The 14,073-nt window shown below is 43.9% G+C and overlaps 1 protein-coding gene across 17 annotated transcripts in view; it reads right to left on the bottom strand.

Annotated features, from left to right (window-relative positions):
• Ldb2 (LIM domain binding 2) overlaps positions 1–14,073 on the bottom strand; it is a 343,612-nt gene that overhangs the window by 307,593 nt on the left and 21,946 nt on the right. The gene's annotated exons all lie outside the window — the stretch shown is intronic.

A 14,073-nucleotide genomic window follows, 5' to 3' on the forward strand; every position in this document is an offset into this window, starting at 1 on the left:
TTGATAGAGTGTTCTAAGTTGATCTCATTCAGTGAGCACTTGTTTCATGACCAAACTATTCAATGAGACACTCTGTAATGCTGAAGTAATATTGGCAGTGAGCCACATCTGTAGGCTAAGTCACGGTTGGTGAATTTATTGCACGTCCAGCAACACAGTAACTTGGCACGACTCTGACTCCTTCCCACATGAGTCCGTATCTGCTCCAGGCAAAGACTGGATGCCCAGGAGCATGACTACAGCTAGGAAAATACCAACTGAGAATGATTTGCTGGTGAGGCAGGCCTTAGTCTTAAGAAAGGGTTCTGAAGCCTAAGTGTCATGGGCGGGGTAACTGAAAGACCTCCCCAGCGCTGTGCTTCATTATGACAAGGAGAACTTCCCCCCACTTGGCTCTGAGACTATAAAGAACATACTGTGAGAAACAGCCACTGAGTGTTCTTAAACACTTTTGTCTTATGCCATTCCCCTGCTCCCCAACAGAACAGGCACAGTCATCCTCCCATTTGTATCTACTCTGCAGAGAAGGAAGCCCGAGTTCAGACTCAGTGAGCTGATCAAAAGGGGTGAGAAAGAACCTGGGGACTGGCTGTTGATTGGAACCCAGCAGTTACACCCTGAGTCACGGAGGTCAGGATCATGGCTCTACCTTGGCCCCACAGACACTGGGGTGGCTGATTCACTGTTGTGGGGACTGTCCTACATTGTCTGATGTTCAACAGCATCCCTGCCTTCTCCCCATTGATGCCAATAGCTCCCTTCCCTAGTTACGATGACCAAAATCATCTGCAGACATTGACAAGAGCTGCACTACAATATTCCAAGACTGCAGCGGGAATTCCAGCTCTTAGCTCCCCTGAAGACCAAAACCTGGCCCAGGCTCCCCCCTGTTCCCTCAGGGTCTCCATTGACTTCCAACAGTCCTCTTTCTAGTCCTGAGCATCATCCTACTGAACCCCTGCTTTAAAACACCAAGTCCAACCCTCCCTGGGTGCAGAACACACCTGCAGCTTTGGGGCCTCCAGCCATGTCATGCTCCAGCCCTGGTGCTCTCGGACCCTTGACAGGCTGCCATTCCTCCTTCGTCCACATGGTTCCCTCTCCTGCAATGTCATTCCCCCGCTCCCCAACAGAACAGGCACAGTCATCCTCCCACCCTGTCCACTGAACACTCCACCTGTGCCAGGAGTGACTCAGGCCAGGGGTCCAGCTCCTTGCTCAGTTGCCGCAGCGTCAACATCAGTCAAGTCACCCAACACCCAACACGTTAGACCTCAGTTTCCACACCTGCCAGATGGGCACAGAAAGCCTCCCCTGCAAGGCTGTTGGGAGAAATAAAGGACATCAAGCAGCTGCCACACTGTGAGTTCTCCGGGGAAACTTGCCATTCCTACTGTTTTCTAAGAATGGGTTCGCTCTTTGGGCTATAATATCATCACATGTTTGCTGTACAGAAATAAAACAAAAAGCCCTTAAAGTCTCTTTCTTTTGAATCGTGGGGGATACTCCACCTTTTTTCCCCCCATTTTTGGTTTTTAGATTTCTCCGCTACATATTTGGAGAGAGGAGTCCAACTTTGATACCATGTAACTATAGAAACGCCCTATCTTGTGTGAATCAAAGAGCCCTCTGGCTCTGGCCCTGAGTGAGTTCTCTACAAATAGTGCTATCTGCATCCCCACACTGTTTGCCACCGTCAGTAGTTTTTAAAAAGGCTTCCAGTTTCCCACGGGAATATAAGGAAATTGGAATTATTAAAGCAAACGATAAGAGAAACGGGAACAAAGCCACCATCCCCCGCCCCCCGAAGTCCAACAAATCTGACGTCCTTTGTGTAAGGTTTATAAAGATGCCAAGCCCTCCAGAGAGTGGTCACCAGGGAAAGGAAGAGGACATGGGAAGGGAAGAACTCACGGGGCCACGGCCAGCCCAGCAGAGGCGCCATCCATCACCAGGGCTTCCCGGGCAGCCTCCCTCTTTCCAGTCACAGAGGGCACCTGCTCGGGCCGGCCAAGGACGGAGGGGAAAAACAACCTTGGCTTTGCTCGTTAAGTGAACAGACTCCTTAAAAGTAATGATGTATTGACTAATGATTCTGACATCCAGCGTGCTGAGTGCTTACATGCTTAAAGGGCAAGAGTTACAAATCAACAAGTTATTAATTTAATTCCTCTTTGAAAAGGTGCCAAAGGTAGAGAAAGCAGAATGAGAATAGCATTTATCATGTTTGCTTCAATCTCACTTCGCCCTCCGCTCTGTCAGCTAGGGAATCGATGCCTCCATGGCTTAGGCTGAGGGCTTGAAAAGGTACAGATTCCTGGGCTCCGGGTTCAGGTACTCAGTTCCACTAGGTCTTGCTTTGGACTTTGGAATTGCATTTTTTTCTAATTACCATCCACTCCCAGTGATGTGATGCAGGTGGGCAGCAGACCACATTATGCCACAGCTCAGATCCTTGATCTCTCTCACTGGACAACTGCTCCTGAACTATCTTCTCTATCGGCTCTGCATGGGGCTGGAGCCACGTGACTGATCTCTGTCCAGTGGGAGTAGCAGCAGTCAGTGTGCACCCTTCCAGGCCTGACTCTAAGATCCTGCACCTTCCTCCCATGCTCTTTTGGTGGTTGGCTGTTTGGATGCAGAGCCTCCAAGGAGGTCCTGAGCAGGGGAGCAGAATCCCAACACTGTTTCCATCAATCCTGACTGCTCGGTCACGTGAGTCACAGAGAGGGAGAGGGAGGGGAGGGGGCGACCCTTTATTTGATTAAGGCCGTGAGTTCGACAGTTTTTCTTACAGTAGCTGCTCGAACCTGAAAAATAGACTTTACTTTTTTCTACTCTCCAAATTTTTTTGGATCTTCATCCTACAGGGTGAATGCTTTAAGGATTAAACTGGGAAACAAACACTGGAGAAAATCCAAGGGTGACTCATCACATCAAGATCCAACCCTGCCCTCACATATGGAAAGGGAAACTCCTTAAAACGTGATACTTCTCCTGGACTTCCTCGCACATCCAAGAAGATACCGTAGGTCTTAAACCACCTTGGTGTCAAATGAATACAGTGGTGGAACACTTAAAATTTAAAGTAGGCATTGAAGATTAGGGTGGGTCAATTATGCCCAGAGAATTAAAGGCCCCTCCCAGGGCACCAGAAATAAAAAAGAAGGTGTCATGGGGAAAGGAGCAGGGGACAGTGGCTATCTCTTTGGAAATGGCCCTGTCCCAGACTTCTCATGGTTACTTTGAGACCTCCTTGGGCTTCCCTCACAGTGCTCAGAAACTAAAGGCCTCAGCCTCATTGCAGAAAGCCCTGTGTTCTTCGTGGAGGAGAAACAAGATGGCGCACTGACTGGGACTTCTCTGATTGATAGGGACCCGGGACTGGAAATTGTGTGCAGGGAATCTCCCTGACAGCTACTGGTACAGTGAGAATGCCGCAGCCTCCAAGAGAAGGACCATCTTCCATCTGGAAATGTGTTCCTGCCCTCGAAGCCAACCCTCTCCACGGAGGGGGAGGCACCTCCAATCTCCATCTTTGTCTTGAAACTAAATCCACCTCACACCAGAAGAACAGTTGATAACAGGGTTCTGCCCTCTGCCATGTCCCTGTCAACAATCACACAGGGAATGATCCAATCTTACTTTGGAAAGCAGAAGAGAAGGAACATTCATCTCATGGAGCCCAGGGATGGAATCTTCCATTCATGCTTCCAGTCGCCCTGACCTTGATGCTGCCCCAGAGACACTTCAGACCCATGCCCGCCTTTGCACTTCTGCTTCCTCTTGCCCAGATCTTCACCTGCCCTATGCCTTGGCTTCCTGCAGTCGCCTGCTGTGATGCTCCTTTGGGGCCCTGTCCAGGCTCCCTCCAACCCCTTGCTCCTTTCTGTTTCCCTTGACAGCCTTATCTCCACAGGGAAGTGTCTGTTGTTCTAGCCTGACAGGATATCTACTGCCTGATAAGAGCTGGGTCCTGGGAAAGGGAAGATGATTGTGCACATTTTTTTCCTAAACACCATTTTAAAGCAACCAATACACAAAAAGACATCAATATAAAGACTATACATGACATAAGGTTAATAAAACTTAGGTGATGAAGTAGCACACTTCATGCACAACTAACTGGGAAGGACCAGGTTGAAAAAGACAAATGTCAGATGGAGTGATGGGATAATATGGAATAGTTCTTTGCTTTTCAAAATCTGGTATGCTACTTTATATTATTTTGCAAATTTTAAGAAAAGACTTTATAAATAATATAAATACATGATAGACAAATCAACTAAAGCAAAGACTTACGTAACAATCTGGAAGACAATAGAGGATATCTATACTCTTATTTGCCAGAGGAAAAAAAAGAACCTCAAAGAGAGGTGAATTACCCAAAGCCATATTCAAGGCTAGTCAATCTTTAAGAGAAAAGAAAAAGCAGAACTTGGATTCCAGGCCCAGTTCAGTGTTCCCCTCCCCATATTTTCACAGTTGGTGAATGAAAGAAGACATACAGGCAACCAGAGACACAACACAGAACCTTCATACACTGGCATGTCAATTGATAAAACACTGAGGGTCCTCTTCCATCCATAACACCAAGACCACTATTTTGTATCAATCAGATCCAAAACACCTGAAGCAGTGATGGGTCTACATGGCTTGGGTAGTGTAACAGTCTGTATTTTCCAAAGATGGTCACATTAGCATGCACCTTATCCCACATGCTCTTCTTACCTGGAAATGTAGATATTCCCACATCAAGAAATGGAAGATTCTTGTTTCTCGTCCTAGAACTTGCATGGAGCTTTGTGACTGTCTTGTCCAACAGAAGCTGACAAAAGTGACACATTCTGATTCTAGGTCCTAAAAAGACATATGGCTTCTGCCTGGCACACTATATATCAGATGCTCACCTTGGAACCCAGCTGCCATATTGTAAGGAAGTCCAAAATCTGTAGAGAAGTCATGCAGGTGATTTGGCCCATAGGCCGCCCAGTTGAGTACTGCCCATGACCACCATCAACTGCCAATCATGGGATGAGGGAGCTTCCATCTGACTCCATCGCTCAGCTTTTGAAAACCCTAGTTCATATGGAGGGGAGAGGTGGGGAGCTCTGCCAGCAAAGTCCTGCCCCAATCAGATGCATAAGCAAAATAAATATTGTTGTTCTTTCATAGCAATGGAAAACCAGAACAGCTAGGGAAACAGCAAGGTACAGAGTAGGTGATGCCCAAGATTTGTAGTGTTTCCCATAAAGAGGGGCTACTGGATATAGTTACTTAGAGAACTGCCAGTTTGAGGTGGTAGAGAAGGCTGCTTGGGATTAGAGAAATTAGCGTTGGTGATTCTCTCTCAAAGGAGGACAGACAACAGCACTAAGATTTCAAGGTGTGTATGGAGCCAAGAGAGGTCTGTGATCAGACAGTTAAAAGGACACTTTAACATAATATAGTCCTGGGACAGAAAATATTAAGCATTCAAATCCAATTGGCTCTCTCTGCTGCAGTCCGGCTGCAGCAAAATAACCAGGGGGTGACGAGCAACTTGTGTAGATTGATACAGCAGGAGTAGGAGCCGTTTATTGTAGGACAGGAGGGGTATATATACATTCCACACAGCTTATCTTAATTAACATAAACTAGATACAGCAGTCAACCAATAAGGAACCTCCACACTTAATGGCTCGCTGGCGTTACTTCACAAACCACTCCCTCTGGCAAAATGCCAGGCATGGCCATCTTGACTTGTTTACAGACTCTAACATCTCTCCTGTACACATAGCTGATATCAATAACCAGTGACAGCATTCTACCCTTAACCAACCTGAGAGCCTCAACAACAATCCACTAGTGTCTATTGGAATTGTCACCTGAAATGAAATCTATTTGCCATCTCTTATTAAATCCAGACCTCTCAAATTACTAAGTCCCAGAAAGATTGTCATTATGAGGTCCTGCACTAGTCACATGTGCATTTCCCATGCCTTTCTTTAAATCACATTAGAACTGTTTATCTTAATGATTTGAATAAATTTTAATTGATTATCTGATCTGGCTCTATCTTCAAGACAGTAGAAATCATTCATTGCATTTTACATGTGGTCATTTGAGCTCCAGTCGAGATAAAAGACTTGGCTAGGATCTCCAGCTTTAATGGGTTGGGCAAGAATAGGGACAAGACTTCTATATGTTGGGTCTCCTGATAGTATGAAGATATTATTATTCAAAATCTCTAATTGCTTCAAAACTAGATTCTCAATTCCAGGGGCACCATTTGCAGATGTTGGAATGCAAATTAATAGCTGCCAAGCTGGGTATGTTGTACTGATTAAAATGCACAGCAAATACTATCTGTATGGAGTCTTAATATTGGAAAGGCCAGAATCACCACCCCCACTCAGCCCTGGAATCAGAGCTAGCTGGCAGAATCTTACAACAAAGCAAAGCTAATATTCATCTAGACAGATGGAAAAGGTTGCAGGTCATGTGACTGCTTTGCCCCTCCTCCTCTTTTACCCGGACTTCTCCTTTCAAAGAATGTAGACCAAAGTAGTTACAACCCTGCAAAGCATAACACAGAAGAATTGCTTGCTCACTGTGCCACTCTCGTCGACCCAAGACCTTCACCTCCATGTTTTTCTTAAGCCCAATCGTTTAATCTTTTGGAGGCTCTGTTTCCTCTCACAGGATGCTGATGGTGGTGATGGTTTATTGGTGGTGATGTTGGTAATAATAATATTGATAATGATGTTGGTGATGATGATGTTGATGAAGACTGATGCTGCTGCTGCCGAAGATGATGTTATTGGTAATAATACTGTAGGTGATTTTGGTGGTAATGATGATGACAGTGTTGAAGAGAATGTTATTGGTGATGGTGATGAACGTGATGATGATGATGGTGATTGGTATTGGTGTTGATATCACCATAATCTCCACTGGTGCCCCCATTTGTCACACACCATTCTCAGAGCCTTGGTGTTTCATAACAATTGCTTTAATTCTCAACCATACGATAAGACAGGCATTGTACTCTTATTGTTATCTCCATTAATCAGGTGAGGAAGTCAAGGTCTAGAGAGGTAAAATAGCTTTCCCAAAGACATACAAGTAGGAGATTGTTTCCAATAAAGAATCAAGCTCAGACAGTCCAGTTCCAGAGGCAGAATTACAATACACAAATAGATAAATCCTAAAAAACAGTTCACAAATGTCTCGAGTTCTGAAAGGGAGATCATGCTATTTAGACTGCTTTGAAATGGAGGTTGTTATACCAGCCAGCCTCTGGAAAGGAGGCTGGTCCAAGAGAAAATGAAATCGTAAGTGTGACGGTAATTCCAAAACTACCATGTCATGTGAACACCATATAACAAGACTTACTCATCTAATCCCAATAACACCTGGAACAGGTAGTTACTGTTTTCAACTTTGCATTTTTAAAATGAGGAAACTGACTCAATCAGTCAGATGACTTGGCTGAAGGATGGTTAACCTACAGACATAATTTGTAGTAAGGCACAAAATGTTTATTTACCACTACAGTATGGACATTTCAAAAAATTGTAATTTTTATCCACTTATGGAGTTCCTTCATCACAAGGGTAGAGGTCATGAGCTCAATGAGTCTGGACCTGGTTATAACTAGTTTGTAGATGTTCACATTCCCCAGTGAAATCTGTCATCATCCTCCACTGAGTGTCCCAGGTTCCGAATTTGGAAGTGATCCAGAAGGCCAATGCAGAGATCCAAGAACTGCACTCAGTATGTTCCTTGGGTCTGTTTCCTGCTTTCAGCCTTCTCTCAGCCGTGCCTCTCAATCTCTGGGGACTTGTTTGTTCAGACTGGCGGTGACATGGCCGACATGAGTGGGTGGCCCTGTTGGGATGCCAGCCAGCCAGCCAAAGCCTGGGAAATGAATGAAGCCTCTCCTTGCCTTCCCCAAATGCTCTCCTGCAAAAGGCAGGCCAAGGGCTCTTTAGACAGCAGCAGAAAAGGCGGGCACCAAACCCGAGGTGACATTCGGAGTCACAGGATTTGGAAGACGGATCATCACCTTCCCAAGAGGAGGGAACTATGAGGAAGCCCTGAGTCATCCAGGCAGCCAGAGCCCGAGGGCAGCAGGACCCAGGACCCAGGGCCTTTGAGACAAAGAAAGAGCTGAAGTCGCATTCAGACTCAGGGATTGTCAGAACCAGAAGGAAGTTTAAATGTCACATTAGTCCAACTTCCTCATTTTACTGATAAGAAAAGTGAGGACCAGGAGGGAAGTGGCTCCTTGGACGTCACGGCGCTGACCGACCGGGGGCTCTGCGTGTGGATGGAGGTGGCTGCACTTGCAGGTGCCTGAGTCACCCCACTTCCTGACCCCTCCTGCTGTCATGAAGACCTTTCTCAGTTGGGCATGACCATCTCGGCCTCCCTCCCTCCTCGCCTCCCCCCACTCCTGGCCTCCACCTTGCACCCCGCTGACCTCTTTGCTTCCCTTTAGGGCTTCAAGCCAGGCTCTGCCTGGAGTGCTCTTTGCTCAGATCCTCCGTGCCTTTCCCTCAGTTCTGTGCTGCAGCCATCTCCTACCAGCTCTCATATTGTTAAATTCCCAGCGATTTTGTGAGGCAGTTGTTAACTTACAATTACATAAATTACATTGAAAACAAAGGTAATAAACAGCCCCAAACCTCCCAATTATTTGGCTGAGTTTTACTACTATGGGAGCTCTTGGGTGGTTTATGTCTATTGTGTCTACGTGGCGGAGAGATACACAGTGGTGTGGGTCTCTTCTCAATTCCACGCTCGGTGACTTCAGCTTGATAGCTGGAGATGGGCCATAGAGGGAGTGCAGACAGTCCCCAAATAACGATGGCTTGAGTTATGAGTTTTCGACTTTATGATGGTGTTAAAGCAATATGCATTCAGTAGAAACTGTGCATGGAATTTTGAATTTGGATCTTTTCCCAGGCTAGCAATATGCAGTTCATACTATCCTACAACGCTGGGCAGCAGCAGTAGCAAGACACAGCTCCCAGTCAGCCCCAGATCACAGGGAAAGTGAGGGGACCCCTACATGCACCGCATCACCAAGGTATGATGTTTGATCACTCAGGTTTATTAAACATTTTCCACTTGCAGTATTTTCAGCTGATGGTGGGTTTATCCAGACATAACCCCCTTGTAAATCAAGGTGCATCTGTATTTATAACACAGAAACTGACAAACGTTACAACTCAGGGCTTCATTTTTTTCTTTCTTGATTGTCTAGACTTAAAGTGATGGGGGAGATGTTGATAATGCAGATTAAGTATAGAAGTGTGTCATGTCAGGAGCCCTTACATTATAAACAGCAGAAATTTTGAGGAAAGATTCTTCTAGTATTTGGAAACGATAATCTGACTCAGAGTAGCAGTAACTCTTGACATTAATGAAAGAATGAATTTCATATTCACTTCTGTTGCTTCGTTTCCTTTTTACACTGATGTAAAAGAAAACATCGGCCAACATTCAACGAGAACAACTCTTATTCATCTATTAATATAACCATTCGGACTGGACGTGGTGGCACACACCTGTAATGTCAGCCACTCAGGAGGCTGAGGTAGGAGGATCACAAGTTTGAGTCTAGCCTCAGCAATTTAGTGAGACTCAGTCTCAAAATAAAATTTAAAAAGGGCCAAGGATAATAGGTTGGGGATAGAGTTGTTGTCCAGCCTTCGTGAGGCCCTGGATTCAATTTCTAGTACTGATAATATATTACTATTTGGCTCTGGCTCCAGAAAATCAGCCACAATCCACCAAAGCATTTGGAGAGAGTTAATTGGCTATGTGGCATGTATAATAAAAAGTACTATTATATTAGTATTTACAACTGTAAACTATGTGTCTTCTTATCACTAAAATTTATAACAAACTTGCGTCCACATACACATGGGCTTCTTTTAGTAAACCCACACCAGTGTCCCTCCTGCATCTTAAGGAGGTCTCTGCTCCAAGGCCCCCTCGTGAGAGGCTCCCCAGACCCCATCATCTCTTGTGTTATCAGAGCTCTGTCTTCCCTGACTCCACTTTATTTTTCTCATGTTATTTTTAATTTTTTATCTCTATTTTTATTTCTGATCTTCAGTTTTCTTTACAACAGAGATAAATGTTCACACCTCATTCATTAGCGACTTCAGTTACTGCTGTTCTGAATGGCATCATACTTTTCAAATATCACCAAAGGCTGCATCATACATGGATCTCTCCACCTGTTGGCCATGGTTCCTCCAATGCACTGCATGTTATATATGTGTGTGAAAAAAAAAAATAACAGCCTTTTGCTTTTGCAGCTGCTTCTTTTCCTCCTGACTGACAAGGTATGCCTGACACACAGAACACACAATAATTTTTTTTTAAAGAAATCCGTGATCGCCACGGATCTTTTCATATTCTCAGGTAAATTCTTGATACCTTTTGTTACAAGTCAATGTATGCAGGACCCGAGGCCCTTCTCATAGTGTCATAATCTAGAACATTCACAAACAATCTAACAACCAGTAGGAGAAAGAAAAACACCAGAGGAAAGTTGTCACATCTTCCCCCACCAGGGCTGTGGCTGTCACTTAACTTTCAATATTTTTTCAACTAAAGGTGACAAGATCTACCATGAAGTCTCTTATGATTTATCCACACAAAGCAAGAAAATCAAAGGTCCCACAGTATTCGAACCCAGACTGGACGATCACTTGCAGGACACACTGCCTGTTGTTTCCAAGGCCACAGTCTGGGGAACCCACTGAAATGCTGTGCCTGAGAAAGGCCACAAGAGGAAGGCACTTGCTGCCCCATGGGCCAGCCTGGTCGAGGAGCAGTTGGTAGAAGGCTGTGCAGGATGACAGCACGCGGGGCTTCACGCTGCAATTAGAGAGCACAAGGCCCCTGAGATTCAGCCCAGCAATGAGGAGACCTAGAGTGTCGGGGTAACTGGACCCCAATACTTGGAAAGTGGAGACCTAACCTGAGGAAGAGAGAATGAGCTTATTTTGAACAAGCTCAGGAAAGGACCTGTGATTGACAGTGACTAAGAGACACACTTAATTCTTTACATTTCTTTTAAAAACTGGAACCTTAAGACAATAGGATGGATTGGCATACAATGAGGTGGGCCTCCATCATGGGGGCAGAGGGCAGGCCTGGGCTAGGAATGCTGGAAAAGAGCACCTAGCATTCAACCTGTGGTCACCCTTCATGGTGTCAGTGACCTCTATCCGCCTGGAAATCCTACGACACAAACTGCTCTTTGTCTTTACTCTTTCTGTCCTTCACCTTATGCCTTCCAAAAATGCAAAGAGACAAATGACCCCAATGCTTAAAAACCTTCATGAAACAAAGAACATTTCAGCATATCTTAAAATTATTTTTCTGTTTTATATTGTTTGGTACATTTTTAGCCAAAAACTTAATATTCTGTGAAACAGCAGTCACAGCAAGGAGCATTTTTAACCATCTTGCTGTCGTCTGGAACTGGAATGTCCCCAAAGGCCTACATGCTGAAGGCTTGCTCCCCAGCCTGTGGTGCCACTTGGAGGTGGAGGAACCTCTAAAAGGTGGAGCATAGGGCGTGTGCCCTTCTTGAACGGGATGTTGAGACCTTGGCCTCTTCCTCTTTCTTTTTGTTTTCTGATGGCCATGAGGTAAATGGCTTCCACCATGATGTTCTGCCTCACCACAGGTTCCAAACCCCAAGGCCGGGTCATCATCATGAGTGGAAACCTCAGAAATCATGAGCCAAATTAAAGCTTGCTTCCTTATGAGTTGATGATCTCGGGTATTTTGCCACCATGACAGAAAGCTAACACAATCTTACCGAAGTACAGTACACAGATCCTAAAATTCAGATGTTGGTTTTAATACTTAGCAGATTTAACAAGTTGTAAAATCATTACCACAACCAGTTCAGCAATCTTCCATCGTCCCAGTACGGTCCCCCATGCCCTCGGCAGGGATTCCTGTCCCAACCCACAGAAACCACATGATATGGGGGTCTTTTGTGACAGCCTTCTTTATTTAGCATAATGTTTTTAAGGTTCATCTCAGCTTCACCAAGTATCAAAATCCGTTCCTATATGTGGCTTCCTTGTATGGATAGGCTACATTTGTTTATTCATCAGTATATAGACATTGGAGTTATTTCTTGTTTTCGACTGTTACAAAGAAGGGTACATTGTCTTAAAATAACTCTAACTCTTTACATAATCCAAACAGAGCTATGTAAAACCAAAATTCTATGGAAAATATGTACAATAAATATGACTATAAATATTGTACAATAAAACATTTCATCTTAAGACAATGAGATGAAAAGGTATTGATTATACAGACCATGTTAATACAAAATTGGAAAATATGCAAATTTTTAGATCATGGTTTTATATCATATTTAATGAAAAAATGATTAGAATATATTTTAGGTGAGAAAAAGGGTAATAATAAGTGCAGTAAATTCCACATATCTATGTCTATATATGATGTCGCTAATTCTAAGAAGCATGCTTTTTTCAATATCATTTTGACATTCCAAGGCAAGTTTTATGATCAGATTATGATCTGCCTTCCCTGTCAAGCCATCACTATCATTATGCATATGCAAATGCTAAAAACAGAAGCATCATACACTGCTGAATGGGTGTGAAGGGCTTAGAAGAAAATGGAAGGGGCTGGGGATGTGGCTCAAGTGGTAGCGCGCTCGCCTGGCATGCGTGCGGCCCGGGTTCGATCCTCAGCACCACATACAAACAAAGATGTTGTGTCCACCGAAAAATAAATAAATAAATATTTAAAAAAAAAAAAAAGAAAATGAAAGACAGAGGTGGATCACTTTTTCACTTCTCAGAATCAAATCGTCGAGGCTAACAGTGGTCAGGGAGAGTGTGCATGCAACACAATGAGTTACTTTCCTGAAAATGGAACTGAAACTTAGGCAAGCTTTGCCTAACACCAGTCATGCTCAGAGCCCAGAATCACCCATGCCTTTTGTTTTTTATGAGTTATTGAAAAAGTGCTCTCTCACCAATGTCTGGCATAGTGCAGAGGAGATACTATATGAAAAATCGTGGACAACTAAAAACAATTCTGAAAAGCCATTTCTGTGTATAGTTAGTCTTAGGAATACTTAACCAATTTGTTTCATTTATGTTTCTGAATGCATAACAGTGATATGTGAACAAATTTGTCTAGTTCCGTCTAACAAAGGTCTTTAAATGAGTCCAAAACAAGAATAAACAAGAATTCTATGTGTTAAAAAGGGTAGGGGGGGACATAAACCCCAAAATATAAGCCAGTAGGACACAACTCTTCAGCCACAGAGCAAGAAAAGGCAGAAGGAGGCCAAGGGACATCTGACGAACCAGAAAGCAAGGGAATCAAAAACAGCCAACAGCTAGGTGCAGGGGCATGCGCTTGTAATCCTAGCAACCCAAGAAGTTGAGGCCAGAGGATCACAAGTTCAGGACCTACCTCAGCAACTTAACAAGACCCTCAGCAATTTAGCAAGACCCTGTTTCAAAACAAAAGGGGCTGGGGACTCAATGGTAAAGCACCCTTGGGTTTCATCTCTAGTACCCCACCCCACCCCCCAAAAAATAGCCAACAAGAATTCCCTGGAAAATGAAGGCAGGCCAATTTGAGAACAGCAGCAATACTGGTTAAAAAAAAAAAAAAGTCAATAAATACTATACAATTAAGGAGCTGTGATTAGGATAGGCTTCTGGGCCGGCTGACAAGAATTCTGACCTGGATGGTAGCCAGATAATTCTAATTCCTAAAGCTATACAAAATTAATTGATTGATTTAGGAAAAATTTTTTTCTCATTACCATGGTTACCCGAGAAAAAGCAGATCCTGTGGCCTACTGCAGACCTTCTGATTCAGAGAGTTGAGAGCGAAGCCAAGGAACACTGAAGAATATTTATAGAATATTTATAGATGAAAAAATGCTAAAGAAGTTTATGGAGAACAAAAACAAAAACAAAAACTTCTGATTAATTTTACTTAAAATTATTTTTAAAAATCAACTGCATTTCAGAATGAGTCAGTCATGTTTAATCA

Source organism: Marmota marmota, unplaced genomic scaffold, assembly GCF_001458135.2.
Source record: "Marmota marmota marmota unplaced genomic scaffold, marMar, whole genome shotgun sequence".
Classification (NCBI taxonomy): Eukaryota; Metazoa; Chordata; class Mammalia; order Rodentia; family Sciuridae; genus Marmota; species Marmota marmota.